General features: G+C 35.6%; 1 protein-coding gene and 1 long non-coding RNA gene across 2 annotated transcripts in view; one reads left to right on the top strand and one right to left on the bottom strand.

Annotated features, from left to right (window-relative positions):
• The window catches only part of LOC129758233 (serine proteinase stubble), a 617,997-nt gene that overhangs the window by 415,338 nt on the left and 185,595 nt on the right, over nucleotides 1-17,064 (bottom strand). The gene's annotated exons all lie outside the window — the stretch shown is intronic.
• Nucleotides 13,550-14,495, top strand: LOC129758238 (uncharacterized). The gene is made up of 4 exons (XR_008739922.1): nucleotides 13,550-13,636; nucleotides 13,727-13,941; nucleotides 14,005-14,255; nucleotides 14,404-14,495. It is a non-coding gene; the product is annotated as an uncharacterized LOC129758238 (long non-coding RNA).

The raw sequence follows: 17,064 nt of genomic DNA, 5'->3' as shown, positions 1-17,064 counted from the left end.
CGGGAAATTATCTTTAGTAAAAGATATAAACGACCTGAGCATACATTTAAAATTCACTTTGCTACCAACTTAAAATTCACTTCGCCGTTCAAATGAAATTCACTTGACGGTCACATGAAATTCACATGAAATGACAAATTACCAAAATTCACTCCAATCGTCACACACATTTTAAGTGAAAATTATTTTCAGTGTACAACATAGTAATTTTTCTATGTGAAACTTGACAGCTCTTAGTAATTTTCTCGTGTTTAAATTACCATACGCATGATACTTTGATACTGCACGATTCGTTTTCTTGCAATTAGGTTAACGGACTTATTTTGGACCAGAGGACCTATTTTGGACCACCTCGTCTAGCTCTCTTGTAAAGTAAATTATTATGAAAATTTTTAGTGCATTGCATTAAGTGCTCGGGCTTCAACTATATTTGCTAAAAAATTTCATGATTAGTTGCTTTATAAGAGAGCTAGACAAGGTGGTCCAACCTACTATGCGCAGGATAATTTTGACACATCGCCATCCGTGCTGTCAAAATACTATGCTCATGACAATTGACAATACTAATGGGGCATATAGTCTTAGCCACTGGCCCTTACAACCCGAACTGCGATGCAGTTCAAGTAGAGAAAGAAGAAGAAGACAATACTAATGACTCATGAAACATTTTTTAGCTTAAAGTGGCTTGCGCATAGTAATTTTGACATTGTGACACAATGATGTGTTAATCATTTTACTACCATTCTCTATACTTTCCTTGGAGAGAAGCTGAACGTGACAGAACTCGGCAAATCTTATTTTTGAATGTTTGATCGAAATTGAAGAGATTCTGATGAGATTTATTTTGTTTTGCAGACATGAAAATTATAATAGCTTGCAAAGCTAAATCCATCAAGGAACGCCACTTGAAACAATCGATTATAAATATGTACATACGTAAAAAAAACGGATGTTAAACAAACGTCAAGGCTGAAATTTTGTCGAAATTTTAGTTATCATTAGTAATTTTGCATGAAACATAGCAAGGTATGCCATATGGGCCATATGGCCCCACGTTGGGCGCCATGTCACTGAACGGGCCTAGGGTACCGACGGCACTGAACGGCCCTAAGGTTGACAGTTCTCAAATTACACGCTCGAAATTAATAAACCAATTATCGTTAAAAAGTAACCATTTTCACACCTTTCCACGTTAAGTGATTTTTTGGTTTCTTCCATAGAAGTCATTTTTTGACTTCTCTTGAGAAATTTAAATATGGTTACATTTTAACCGCAAGAAATTATTGCGGAGAAGTTGAAAAACGGTTATTTTTTAACCATATCGCAGATTGGAAGGGAAACAGGTATTTTTTTCAAAAAAATACTAGAAATTGGATATGTTTTCAACTGGAAAAAGAAAAATGAGTCGGGTTTAAGAGCAGCTTTTAATTTTTATCAAACTTAATCCAAACAAGCGCCATGAAGATCAATTTGTCCCTGCTGCTGTTCAAAAATCATGTGATTGGTTTCCAAACTGGCATTGGTCAGTTCTAAGGAGTTTTCAATCGACGCTGGGCCGAGAGTGAATTTCTGACGGTAACATCGTCCCAATAGCCACAGCGGTTGTTCCTTCGAAAAATTGGTCCGTTTCAATCCCGATGTCGATTTGAAATCAGGACCCAGACAGTAAAAAGAATGATAATTTTTCAATTGGAACTTCGTTCGTGTTTGGCAGGCAGTCAGAGCTTCCCCGGAGCATACAGCCGTGCTCATCGTCACAATTGCTGTCCATTTTCCCGAGCTCAGTTCTATGGGAACTTTCAGCGGCACTTAAACCTGTCAGTGCTAAAACTTCAACTGCCGTACAGCTGGATGAAAACCTTGAAAAAATAAATTAACCGATTTAAAATCCAATTCTCAAGAAACTACCGGAAGTCTTATTATCTTGGAAGAGTTTGAAAGGCATTGTAACTTTCACTAAAGAAAACTGGGATTCCGGCAGTGAGCCGGGAAGTTTCTTCCGGATATTACCTTCCACCTTCACATACTTTTTAGAACTTAATCAACAGAAAAAATAGATTACTTTAGCATCAAGTCGAGGTTGTCCGGGTCGGGCTATCGTTTCTTTTCCAGATTCATCGATATGAATCAGCTATCAGCTGTAAAATTTCTTTTTTCACTCCCAAATACACACAGTGAAAATGGCGTCTAAACAACGATTTATTTTTGATGTTATTTTTTAACCACTTTTGGTTTTTACCTAAGAAGTTCATTTGTGGTTGAATTTTCTCTGTAAAAAAAACGTTAAAAAATAACCATATTGGCAGTTCTAAGTTACAAACCAAAATATGGTTATTATATAACCAAAAATGGTTAATTAAAAATGAGCGTGTAGGTAGATAAAAAAAAGGAAAAAAAATATTCTGCAATTACTCGGGAAAGCGAAAGGAAAACATAAGGTCGAATTGTAAACAAACACGATAGGTGAATTGCGAAACGCAAAAATCGATTTCTTAAGTATCGCCAAAAGTTTGTGCTAATCAACAGTACACCTTTGTGCATTAGTACGGCAGTGAGCAGAAGTAAAATTTACAACATCCCACACGCTCGAAATTAATTAACCAATTATCGTTAAAAAGTAACCATTTTCACACCTTTCCACGTTAAGTGATTTTTTGGTTTCTTCCATAGAAGTCATTTTTTGACTTCTCTTGAGAAGTGGAAATATGGTTACTTTTTAACCGCAAGAAGTTATGGAGGAAAGGTGGGAAAATGGTTATTTTTCAACCTAATCGCAAAATGGAAGATATCGAGATAAAAGTTTAGAAAAAAATACTAGCTTTTAAATTTTTATATTCTCTATCTTGTTGGTTTAACATGCTTGTTTCCGGTAGTGTTTATTTTGATGTTTTTCATTTTTTTTGAAATTAAAAAATCGTGATAGACAATACATAAAAATAAATGAATATTAGAAGTATTCAGAATCTTTTTCGGTTCCTCTTCCACATTTTCTGCTTTGAACATATTTGTAGATCACCCCCGAAACGTCACCATATTCGGGTGGTCCCAGATAATCCAGGGTTCTACCATTTTAAGCGTCGCGTCCACACCCTCGGTCTGCTTGAGAAAACCGACCTACGCTTATAGGCAATCCTAGCCTGGCCATGGCGGCATCGCCTCCTTATTAGCAATATTCTTGCCCCGGTGCTGGAACACCAGAATGAGTCGACCATGTTCCACCTTCTCATATTTCAACGACACTCCCGTCTTCATAAAGTTCGGTTTGATGCACATCTGGTCCCGCCCGACTCTCCGGTAATCGGCAATGAGAATTCCTGTTTCCAAAACTTTGTTTCCCGATTCTTGAGCAGCGGCTTTCGGACGATCTTGTTCGCATTCGACTTGATGTGGACCATCCGCTGTGTCACGAAGCTGATCTGCTCCGACGGGAGCTTTTCGGGATGGCGTATTCCTTCATTTTTGACCGGTTTACACTGCCGGATAAGGCAAAAATTAAATTGACACGTTTTATTTGTTGTGAATAAGAACAGGATCATTGCCCGTCAAAAGTTACCTGTTCGCTTTTCGGCTTCTTAGCGCTAAATGCACCGGGGATGATCCTTGCTTTTTGGGTTGTCCGACCCGCCCCAGCTCCATCAGAATAAGGAGAACGATCGGGATGACCAATTTTTGTGGCAATAGGTGCGCTCGTTCCGGTAATAAATTAGTACTCCCGCGCAAGACGTCACGTTTAAGTTTCACCGGAACTGAATCCGGACTCTTGCGGATTCTTCCAACTGGTGCACTGCAATTTTGTTTAATTTTTAGAATGGTTTTTTTTTTTGGAAAAGTTTGTGATAAAACAATTACCTTTCAGAATCTTTCCACGCACACCCGAACCACAGGTATATATTTATTTGGAATTTTATTCTATCCGTGCGAAAAAAAGATTTTGCGAAACGCGTTCGGTTTGCTTCACGTAACTTTCAAAATGGCGATGAAAAAACTTCAAGCTTTTCAACCGTTTAATGGTTAATGCACGAAAACTTCCAAAATGGTTAAATTTCTTCATTGAAAAATTCTTAAAAAATAACCATATTGATAGTTTTTTAGCAAAAACCATAAATTGGTTATTCTATAACCATAAATGGTTAAATAAAATCGAGCGTGCAGCTAAGGTAGGCCAACGGATGCTAAAGTGCTAACCTGATAGTACTGTGGTGCGCAAGTTTGTTGAACGGCAAAAGAACCCAGCGAAGGTGAGAAGTATTAAGAGAACTTATTGAAGCGCGTTATACAATTTGAAAGTTCAGGTGAAAAACGGAGGCACAAAGCTGGAAAGTATAGGCAAAAGGTTACGAATTGAAAGGCCACTAAACGTAAGAAAGAAAAACTACAATGTGTTATTCGAGAGTTCGACTGTATTTTTATTGATGTTTATTTTTTACGGCAAATCAGTCCAAGCTTTCTTATGACACGAGTTTTTATTATTACATACCCGACGTTTCGGTGTCGTATGACACCATCTTCAGGGGTTCTACAAATTATAAATTACAGAAAATGTGTGATGTTTTGTTATATCGAATTAATCTAACCCTACTTACAAATAGTCGCTGTGTCTTGCTTTTGTAAAAGCGTACTGTTTTGGATACCGGTAATCGAATAGTTTCACTGTAAATGGAGTTTTGTTTTTAATTTAGATAATCCATCAAACTAATAAAGGAGTCTACTATTTGAAATTTTTAAATTTGAAAATCTCACCAAAAATCGAGACAACACTTAGCCGTAACTTTTAGGCGGCAGAACTCTGTGTGAAATCATATCTTTTTCGGTTCCTCTCGGCGCGTTATCGTTTTCAATATTTTTGACAGATGCCGGATTTGGTTTCTTGTAGTTATGTTTGTTTAGAATATCAAGAACTGAAGAAAAGATGGAGTTCAAGTTCTTAGTATCCGTTCGCTGGTTGACAGTGTTAGGGGTATTAACATTTCCAAAAAATTCAAGGTGTGTTTGTTGTAGCTTAAATCTAACACCCTTGTATCACTTAGATTAAAGGTGTGACCTGTTTTTATCATATGGTCTATAAGAGCGGTGTTAGTTATCTTTCTCTTTGAGTTTTTCTATTGGTGTGTAACTGTGAGATGTTTTTTCTGTTGTTTCTGTTGTGGAAGAGTTTTCAGTTGTGTTCTCTGTTGTATTTATTTTTGATGTGATTTTATCTTTCTTCTGTTTTAGCATGTTCATGTTGCTTCTGTGCCCTGAGAGTCGTTGGTTAAGTGTATTTTTAGTTAGTCCAACATAGACAGAGGTGCAAGGTTCTTTACAAGGGATCTTGTATATGATGTTGGATACCTCACCAATACGTTGTGGATCCTTCACTTTGTTGAACAGGTCTCCTACTGTTTTGTTCCTTCGGCTGGCAATTTTTATGTTGGGGTAGTCCGTCGCAAGACACCGCATCAGTCGTTCGGTAAGCTTTGGTACGTAAGTTACCGAGCGATAAGTGATGTCATGCTTTGCTGCTGTAGTCGAAGTTATGCTGTCATTTGGTGTTCGAGGATCGGCTGGATTGATGACTGCTGGATTGAAGTTACTTGCTGATGAATTTTCCGGGTTTGAGCGATGGTGTAGTTGCGGTGTTGTTGTCGGATGGTTTATTGATGTGTTGCAGGAAGGATGGTCGGCATTCGAGTGGATCGGATGGATGGTTGGCTGAATGGTTGGTGATATTTGGTTATGAGTGTGCTTGCGTCGTTGGATGGATAGATTTTTGTTGATCAGTCTGTTGATCAAATGTTTTGAAAATCGTTCTGCCTCAAATGTTCGTGGATGAGTTTATAAATATTTTGATTCTCATCATTTCTGGATAAGATCGCGATTCTATTTATACAATTGTTGGCTACCTTTAGCTTGTGTTTCAGCTGGTGGCATGGCATGAGTGCCAATTCAGCATACGTCCAGAGGTAATCGGTTTGATGTACCACTCTGTTTTTAGGTGTTGGCTGGAATTGGTCCTTGACACGATCATCTCCAGAGCAATAAGAAATCTCCCATTTCAGATTCCATTCATTCGCAAATGTGTGGACGACCTATTCTTAGTTGTCCCGGAAGAACTTTGCGATCAAGTGCTCAACATCTTCAATGAACAAGAAGAACGCCTACAGTTCACGATGGAGAAAGAGCAAGAAGGCCGCTTATCCTATTTAGATATGGTCATAATTCGCGATTCCAGCCAACACCTAAAAACAGAAGGGTACATCATACCGATTGCCTCTGGACGTATGCTGAATTGGCACTCATGCCACCAGCTGAAACACAAGCTAAATGTAGCCAACAATTTTATAAATAGAATCGCGATCTTATAAAAAGAATCGTGATGAAAATAAGAAATGGGGATCATGTATCCCCATTCTCCACTACTGAAAGTACTTGAAACGAAACAATCTATTGACCAGATAAATCGTCAGATGTTAACTAGTCAAGCTGTAGCTCTTTAGTTGACTTCATCGAGTTGAATTCGCTGCTAGATTCTAAGGCAGGAAACGCTCACCGTGACCCAATCAATGGTGCTCTGTTCACCCCGCGTTAACAAGTTAAAATAAAAACGCGTTTAAAATTGATTATAGAGAAAAATCAACATTTTAAAGTTGGTGAAAGCTGATAAACAATGTGTACATCATGTTGCTGTGCGTACATTAGAACTTGTTTTCCGGTGCTCAAAAATTATAAAATTTTCGTCACTTGAGAACCTAGTTGGATTTTTTCTAATATTACTGTAAAAAGACAAAGCGATTTATTTGTTGCTAAATAGTTATAAATATTAATTAATACTGTAGGAAGTACGAAACTAATCTTCATGAAAATTTTTGTAAGGAAATATGTTCTTTTATAGAAAAGAGGAGAGCTTTCTATGGCCCGGGTTATGCCCTGCTCGTTATGCTCGTTATGCCCTTATCTCTCTTACTTTTCCATACATTGTGTGTCCAGAGATGAAAAGCTTTGTCTTCTTGTCAACCCGATCAGGAGGGAAAAACAAAATTATATCAAAATGAGATATTTTGATACTTATTTTTTTTCTATCTAAATGAGTTATAATTCAGAACTCGTAGGATGTTAAAATATCTCAAATTATATCAAAAAATCTATACGATCATAGCTAAATTATATCAGTTTTTGATATGCTCCTATCAAGATTATATCTGGTTCAGATAGCATAGTATGATATTGGACAGAACAAATTATATCAAAATTATAGCTTATCAAGATATGAGTGCTTCGAGAAAATTTTCTAGTGGAAGGTCAATAAACCACATTATTTGATAAAACCATGCCCCATTTTTGGTTTCCCAAAAATTTGATTCAATTTTATGAATCTGTTGAGCGAAACTCGTTAATGTAAGGTTTGAGCCGTTGACTTCGATGTCCGTGTTTCAGAAAAAGTTGTACGTATATCAAAATAAGATATAATCATTTTATTTTAGGACAAACCGAAAAAAAAATCTTGATCATTGAATATGAGCTCAACCCCATTCATGTTTGTCAACCAGAATTAGATATAATTCAGATTAGAGAAACTTAAAATCGAAAATTTGGAGTACTTAATTATAACTTAATCAGATGTAAATATCTTGGTGAGATACGTTTGAGTTATTATTTTGATATGCTCTCCTGATCGGGAAATATACAATTGGCTAGCCAAAACATCAACTTGCGGGCAAATTTATCCGCGAAAATAACTTAGACAACCTAGAACATTCTCCTTATGGTTTGCAAGGTAAAAATTCTGACCCAAGATTTGGGAGTTTGAAAGGCTTGGCGATCATTTCTTCTGACCATTTTGGGGTTTCAACGTGGTCGTGCAGAATTATTTCTCCTCTTTCACGTTCCATCTTGAATAACTGTTCAACGGGTGTACCTGACAAAATTAAACATACTTTCCAGATCGAAACGCTGTCATTAATTTCTAAGTACGACAATCAGAGGCGCTAAATAACAGAAAACGTCCTGATACTAAGTGGTACAAGCTTTAGTTAGCTGAAAATGCCATAAAATTCTATCCACGCTATCTAAAGTTATTCACAAAAGAAAGTGGTAAGAAACATACAAAACAATGTACGCCAGCAACATATTTAGAGAAAATTGCTACCTACATCATCAATACAAATATCAACTCAAATATGAACCAACTGGTCCAGATAGTTCATTCTTAAGCAGCCATGAATGGAAATAGAGATGACCAGTCATCCCAGATGATACCAACCTATAATGAAAAGTCATACCGCAATCAAAGAAATCATTCACGTTATGCACTCTTTGATACGGTAAGAGATCTGCATAAGCTGAATTGAGCGCTACATAATTTATTCTAGGTAGAATAATTTCCTCATGATTATGACATATTAACACGACCTAATTGAAAACATGACTTGAAAAAAAAATGTGCCCATGGAAAAGCTTTTATTCGGTAAATGGATAAAAAAAATTAATCTCGATCGCCGTATATTCGAATTGGTTTACATTTCTTCATAGAAAACCAGAATTGGTCAGCGTGTTTTCAAATAAAACAAAACTCAAAATTCAATGAAAATTAAAAATAACAAAAAAAAGGTTCCACAAAAGATTGTCATTTTTTTTACTTTGAACAAAAGTTTTGATAAAAAAAATTAATATTCTTAGGGTTTCTGTTTTGATGTTTCAGGCAAAATGACCCTAAACTCAAGCCACTCGTTCGTTCATAAATGATGTTAAATGACACTCCAATGGAAACCATAAAAACACCCAGCAGTAGTTCGTTATCTTCGACAATTAGCGAAACGCACTCCGGGTAAAATATGGCGCTTTAAAGTGTGGAATTTCGAAGATAAATGGCCCCGTAAACCTACACGGGAAAAAAATCAGATAGACCGCGGAACATTTCTCTGCAAAGGACTGTTCCAAACCGATAATGTTCTGTGCGCAGGAGAAGGAAAATGTGTCAATTATTTACGCATATCGTACCGCACCGCACCCAATGGCAATATGGCGGGCAAAAGGGCCTATCATGCGCTGACCCAGATAGCCAAACTGGCAGGCCGGCTGCCCGAGTGTGCGATATAAAAAGGGAAAATAGCCTATTGGCACAGAAAACGGCGACGCGGACGTCTCGACCGGGACATGTGTGTGCCCTAGAGAACCCTGTTCTGTTACGATCCCGAAAGCTCACCACCGACGACTTCAGCTGACGGAAATGGGAAACCGGAGGGGCAGAATATGCTCTAGAGAGAACAAAGCCAAACCTTTTAACATAAATTTTACTGCTCCATAAATATTTCATTTTTACATTCCCCCATATCGGATCGCCTCTCGTTTTCAGTGAGCCAGCGAGGGTCCCTTCGGAGTAGTGCATCATCGATGAAGGAAGACTCCGACCGAAGAGCGCCTTGGAAGCGCATTGGAACGTCCATTACCTCGGTTGGCTGAAGGCTGCCCAATGGAGACCTGCCGAGCGATGGACAGCCCGTCGACAGATCGCAGAAACCGCGGCATCGGCCAAGTGTTCCCTGCTCGTGGGTCCCAATGAGATCTCACCCCCTGGCTGGAGTTGCTCGCCAACAGCAAAAACGGCAATGTGGTCTATAGTAAGAATTTTGCGAGTCAAAATTAATGACGAAGAAAATGTCGTCCAACATATTTTCAAATCTCCGGCTCTTTAGATGACTTTTCTTGTTTCCTTAGACCTGCCCTTCAAAATAATCCAGTTTTGACAGGATTGGACAATTTGTTCATTCAGCAAAAAAAACAACACTCTTAAATTCTTACTGTATCACAATTTTCGCGTAAAAGCATGATGCAAAAAGTAATCAATTCAAAGTTTCAATTTTGTGGAACATATAAAAGCTATAAAACTTTAAATTGATTTCCAACAGAGATCAAAAGCGTTCTTACCGAATATTATAAAACTTGAATTGTTGTTGTGAAGTATAAAGTTTGAATAATCTGCAGCTAAAATAATCAAATCATACCTCTAAGGCCAGGTTTAATCAGTTCTAATAGATTGGAAATAACGAATATGAGTCTGGATACCGTACCTGAAGGATCGATTTTGAGGCCAATCCATTTTTCACTTTTTATAAATTGTTATCTTATTTTAATCGCCGCTGGGATATATTCTTATTTAATTTTTGGCATTTCGGCGAGTTGTGAAAATTCAAGGTAGAATATTTAGAAAGAACATGAAAGTATTATAGGTGGAAAGATCAAAGCTAGAGCGCTTTGGGTAGAAGAAATTGAATAGTTGGTGAAAATGTGAGCAGGGCTTTTGTTTTGTGAACAGCTTTTGAACTACTTGCGTGATTCTTTGCCGTTTCAATGTTGATAGGAAGCGATGAAGAAACCCATCGCATTCCTACCCACATTGAAACACGGACGATTCGAATGAATTGTATAGTACATATATTTGATATTTGATGAAAAAATTTAATGTGTTATTCACACCTAAGCATAGTTATAGTCAAAGTCACTTTTTACTTGAACAAAATAAAATACGCACTCTTAACCCTAATCCGCTCTTTAGTGTCAATATGACACTATTGTAAGTTTGGCGGCATGTTGCTTCATTCGGGTGCATCCCAATAAATAAAAATCTTCAGCAACCCTTCATAAATTCCAAAAAATTTTAATTTTGCATCATAATTTTTTTTTTGAACGCACCATGAATGCCCAGGAAATCTTCATCTTGATCTTGAGTGTCAGTTTGACACTTCTCACTTAAATCCGAAATATTTCTCTTGTTTCTCAACCGATTTCTACAAAATTTATAGTTTCGGCCATCTCGTAACATAACTCAAATTTCAGAAATTATTTACCTCCAAAACTTCAGTTTTCAGTAATTGAAAGTCTAAGAAAAAATCCGTAAAAAATCTTGGAAAAAAGCTAAGGAATGCTCAAAAATTTCATTCAGTGTCCAAGAAAGCTGAAGTTAGAAGCTATACGTTACACACAAGAATATATTTTTTGGATTTTTGTTAAGATCACGACCACAAAAAATGTACAAAGGTGGTGTGAAAATCGTAATTTTAAATCAATGGACCGTCAAAACTGTTCAAGTCATACCAGATAAATTTTGAAAGGAGGATATGAATATTGACTAAATTTGGCACATTTTCGCATCTCTAGATTTTCGGAATACGAAACACAGAACTTACGACAAATTATCAAATGTAGCTATTATGTTTCTCGCACCTTTTGTCAATTTACAATATCTCAAATTTTCTTAAAAAACAGCTACCTTTGAAAATTTGTCAAAAGTTCTGTGTTTCGTATTTTGGCAATCTAAAAATGTGCCAATTGACGTAAACTTTTCAAATCCTCTTCTCAAAGTTTTTCTGGCGTGGCTTAAATAATTTTGACGGTTTGTTGGTTGAAAAGTACGGATTTTACACCACTTTCTTTACATTTTTCGTGATCATGCTCTTAAAAAATTCAAAAAATATATCGTTATTTGCAACGTATAGCATCAAACTTCAGCTTTCTTAGACACTAAGTGAATTTTTTGAGCATTCCGTAGCTGATCTACAGTCTTTTTCTCGAAGCTTGTTTTTTCGGTTTTTTTTCTTCTTAGACCTTGAATGACGGTAAACTGAAATAGTGTTGCTGAATATTGTCCGAGAAACATCATAAAACAAATATGACGATTCTTTTCCCGGGAATTCTCGGGATCTCGGGAAAAATTGAAAATGAAGATTTCAACACTCTACTACATACGAAATCTTATCATTATGGTGTTTTCAAAATTTTCGGTAGTAGTATTGCAAAATAAACCCACAAACTTGACTGCAAAATTTTGAAATAACTGAGAAATTTTTTTCACAAATCGATAGAAGTTGATCAGTTAGACTACAGGTTATTCATTAATTTTTGTAAATTTTCAGATAACTATCTTTTTGTTTTACAATATGTAATTTCTATGCCGATGATTTTGTTTTTTTTTTATTTTCTTGATGAATTGTTCCTAGTCATATATTTCTCAATTTGTTTTCATTTGCTTTTAAACTTCAGAGCTATTTTTTATTCATAGCAATCATTTAATGAATTTTGTTTTTTTTTTTTCAAATTGAAATTTCTTTAACTTTTTTATACATTTTTTTTTCAGAATTGAAATTTCTTTCAAATTTTTCAAAGCCTCCATGAATTTTTTTTTTGTAATTTTATGCCATATGAATTTTACGAGGAATCTACATTATTTCTGTTTCCAATCTTCTTCTTGAAGACTCAATTTTTAAAAATTTCATTTAAATTAAGTTTTTATCATTATCTCACCTAATATTTTTTCTTACTATTTTTCGAACAACATATCCTTTCCAGAGTTTGGGATTTATAAAATTTTACCTTTAAGACCAAATTTAATTTGTTTATAGATTTTTGTTATTTGTTTTTATTAAATTTCAATTTAACTTTTTTTTCAAATCGAAATTTCTTTAAATTTTTCAAATCCTTCACAATTTTTGTTGATTTTTGCCATATCGCCTTCAACATTCATTATTCCTTAGTATGTCTGTTTACAATTTCCTTCTTGTTGCCTAATTCAATCAATAATCATTATCAGTTCTTCGTTACAAACTTCGTTTTTTTAATTTTGTTTTACTTTTTTATGTCATTTTGTAACTAATTTTTTTTTTAAAACAACTGTTTTACAGGATTTGAAATTAATCAAATTTCACTGTGAAGATCAAATTATTAATTTATGATTTTTTTTTCTAACCTTTCCATTTTAATTTTGATGTTCTCTTGAACATCTTCAATTCATTCGTTTTATTTCCTTGATAAATTGTTCCTCGTTATATATTTTTCAATTTGTTTCCATTTGCTTTCAAACTTGTAAGCTATTATTTTATACTTTGCAAGCATTTTAATTTTTTTTTTAAATTGAAATTTCTTAAACTTTTTTTTACATTTTCTTTTTTTCTAAATTGAATTTTTTTTTTCAAATTTTTCAGAGCCTTAATAATTTTTTTTTAATTTTTTGTCATACCATCTTTATCATTGATTCATACCGCAATCATTATACTCTAGCATGTGGATTCCGAATTTTGAGATATCGTATCTTAATTATTTCTTTTTCCAATATTCTTCTTGAAACCTCTATTTTGAAAATTTCAACTCAATTAAGTTTCTATAATTTTGTTCAGAACTTTCCCATAGCAGGATTTGGAATTTAACCGTTTAGGAGAAATTTAATTTATTTTTAGTTTTTTTGTTACTAAGCTTTCAACTTCTCGTTTTCTATGACATCCTGGCCAGGACACTTTATGCTAGATTCAACCACTATTATTGGTAGATAAGGATCAAAACAGCTCGTATAGTAAGTTCCAATCACAATAGCAAACAAATTTTAATATCCGAACAAAACTTATAAGAAAACTTAAAATTTTAAATAAAATATCCTTCGAATTTGAATGATCATGCAAGATTTTTCAACTAGTTTTTCCTTATACGGACATCCCGCATAATTAAAAACAGTTGGGGATATAGTACTAACTATTAACTTAATATATTGGTAGCAGTACCAGTATGAAATATCTTCCAAGTATCATTTCATTATACATGTTCAAAATTTTATTACCTCAATAAATTATGACAGGATCGTATCGGTGACAGTGACAATATGATATATGATTTAGTAAGTATAGTATAATAAGAGAATAAAAATTTGCAACCTTTCAATATTGTCTCTGGACTTTATCCAGGACTCTAACAGTGTACGACAAAGTTTCCTTATAGCTTAAAGATGTCGGAAACACCAATCGAGTGAGCTGCACTAATTGTTTCACTCTGGAGGCTGAAAATAAGAAGCTTAAGGAGCAATTAAAGATCAGTAAGCGGAAGCTGCAGAGGGTGCAGGGGGAAAAATTGTGCTCGGACGAGCACGCACTACGATTGTCGAAAGAACTCCAATTGATGAAGGACAAAAATAAGTTTCCTGAGGTAAAACAATTTCATACATCCTTGCAAACATATTTCTTACATTATTTTTGAATCTATTTTCAGGCTTCTTTTTCCGAGCAAGAAGGAATTCCGATGACCGTAGCAGATTTGGATGAACTGAATGGCCGCGCGACAACAGACAGCATGTTTGCTGGGTTGCTCGCTGTTCGCTTGGTCGGTGCAGATAACCTGATAAAGATGAGCGTAACCGGTCAGGCGTGCCATCGGTACGCCAATATGAAAAAAAGAAGACGGAACTCGTTTGTACCCAACCCCAAAAAAACTGGACCCCAACGTGTTGCAGTTTATCTGTAGTAAGTTTGATTACTTTATTAAATTTATGTACCCGGGGGATTAACCGATGTATTTTATGTACCCGGGGGATTAACCGATGCATTCGTGGGTCTAACCTAAAATCCAATAGATAAAGTCCTTACATGTATTCAACCTTTCTATTTTCAGACAAAATCGCAGAACGTACTGCCATCCGTGTTGGTTTACAAAACGTACTTACAATTCGGCAATATCAGAAATAAAAAATAAAAACATCAACATTTTAATTTTTTAATTTTATTTTATTTTTTTTGGGAAAGAATTGGAACTATATTGGTTATAGTACAGGGAAGCTCTTTTTAAAAATATTTTACAATATGCGGAACGTATGATTGAGCGTTATTTTTACTACAAACTACTATAAGCAAACTATATCCATTGAAGTTGATGAAATCTATGATTTTGTATTCCAACGTAGCTAGAACATTCAGGTAGATTGTTTTGCTCGCCAAAAGTGGATGATATTTTAACCGTATCCAATAATGTAGCATGAAATATTTGTTCGAAAAAATCGCTCTTTTTGAATGGTAAACATGCTTAACAGCCCTTTCCCCATATGGTACTTTAACAGATAATCATAATACAGATTGTTAATATGGTCTGTGTTATTGTACATATACTGTTCACTTTACAATAAACGATAACGTTTAGAGACAATATAGAATATTCTCTATATATTGTAATTGATTATGCGGGATGTACACTAATATGGTCAGAAGAATTCGACATATTTAAACTAACTCATCGCATTTGTTGGAATTGAAAGTATCTCATAATAGTTTGTGATATTTACAATAATTTTTAATGTCGAGGGATTCTGTTAAATTTTCTCCATCTGAAAGATTTTTCTTTAAATTTATTCTTTTCAATGACGAGGAGGGAATATTGAAGAAGGAAAACTTCATCAGAACACAAAAAGTGTCGAATGTGTCTATGCGCGTTTCGATGATTATTGGATTTAAAAAAAAAATGAGTAAATGGAAACAAAAATGTTGAAATGAGTAATTCAACGCAGATTTCAGTGGTGGAATAAAGTTATCTTTATTCAGTTTCGTCTGTGATGTCATTGGAATACGATTATATTTATATTCCCTAACCGGGCGAATCTACCAAGCAAGCCTCTCTAATAAAATAAATTGAATTAACCGGGAGCCCAGAATATCTGGCAGCACTGTTGAATTACCACGAACCCAATTTAAGTAGTCTCGCTTAACCGTGTGATGACGTAAACATTTGTACCGTGTTTATCATCATCACCTGTCATCAGCAATCATTGATCTATTGTTCTCGATTGCGAACTGGACATACACGCTCGAAAATCATTAACCAATTATCGTTAAAAAGTAACCATTTTCACACCTTTCCGCGTTAAGTCATTTTTTGACTTCTTCCATAGAAGTCTATGTTTGACTTCTCTTGAGAAGTGGAAATATGGTTATTTTTGAACCGCAGTCGATTTCAGCGTTTAAGTAAGAAAGTGGTTATTTTTTAACCGCAATGCGAAATGAAGTAGGAGCGTGGTTTCAAAACTGTGAATTACGGTGAAAACTGTTTAAGTTCGAATATGTTTAAAAAAGAAATAAAAAACGAACAATTCTTCGGTTTTCAGAACATTTTCTTTGCCAGATTTTTTTTGTTTGTTGATGCCAATAGACTGCCGAAGCATAAAAAGCATTTGCCAAATTAGTCACCACGGTGGGGAATTTTGTTGAAGTGCATCAGCATCTGCTTGCACAGGTTTCTAGAACGGATATTTTTTCTGACATGCCACCAACGGACAGGAAATACAGAAGCAACTCGGAAATTGTGTACTGCTGGACGCTAATCTTAGTTGTGCATTTCCATGCATGCAGCGCCGGGGTGTCGTTGCCGACATATCGAAAAATCGGCTACATTGTTTGCAGGTGGCCTGCATCTGCCTTCTTGCTTTGTCCCTTGCTACATTTATTACGTTTGCATGTATCATTGTTTCCCTAGCAAATGTCCCCACGCACTGGTAACTTGCATCGTTTGTTCGTAATATTGATACACCATCTGGCGTAGCCGGTTGTAGAACTCCGATCGACTGCCACTCGTAATGCTCGAATTATTTTGTACTTCCGAGTGGATCGCTCCCATTCCATCGCCATAGTTGCAGGTTGCAGTTATTATTGCTTCCGCCACCTTCGTGCTCATCATCGGTTCAGTTTGAATGACATATTTTGAAAACATTTCCCCGGACCAGAGCAGCTTACGCCGCCTCCTGGCGCTTAGATTTGACGGTGGATTTTAAACTCTTCGCCTTGAATGAATCGATTGATGCTGACTAAAAGGCTGCTTGGTTTGAGCTAGTCCAGCTAGATCTACGAGATTTGTTCGCAACTGTCGACAAAAGATAGCCAAGTTTAGTTTTTTTAACTAGGTCCTACAAAATAGTCATCCAGTTAATTGGAATGAGCGACGTGGCCAGGCACATATCAGAATTATTTTGTCGACTGGATTCTACAATCGTAAATTTGACAAATCCAAACATATTGAACAACAAAATTCTACATTACCTGAGTGAGAAGTTCCGATCCGTTCCGATTTTCTGTCAGGCAATTTTTGATGTGGCGTAGATTAAACGAGCTACTTCCGGATCGCTACTCTTTTTTTCTTTTAATTTTGCTTCATGGTGCCATGATCCGTTAATGAGTCTTCCGTTAGTGGTTGGTGTTTCCGGTGAATTACGACAGGATCCAGGCTAATCCCAATGTTTTTTTAATGCAAATTACTGAAATTTAAACTTTGTTCATTTTCATAAGACTGTGC

Source organism: Uranotaenia lowii, chromosome 3 (assembly GCF_029784155.1).
Source record: "Uranotaenia lowii strain MFRU-FL chromosome 3, ASM2978415v1, whole genome shotgun sequence".
In the NCBI taxonomy this organism is placed as follows: Eukaryota; Metazoa; Arthropoda; class Insecta; order Diptera; family Culicidae; genus Uranotaenia; species Uranotaenia lowii.
The sequence above is the reverse complement of the archived record's forward strand: the minus strand, read 5'-3'. Positions and strand labels throughout refer to the sequence as shown.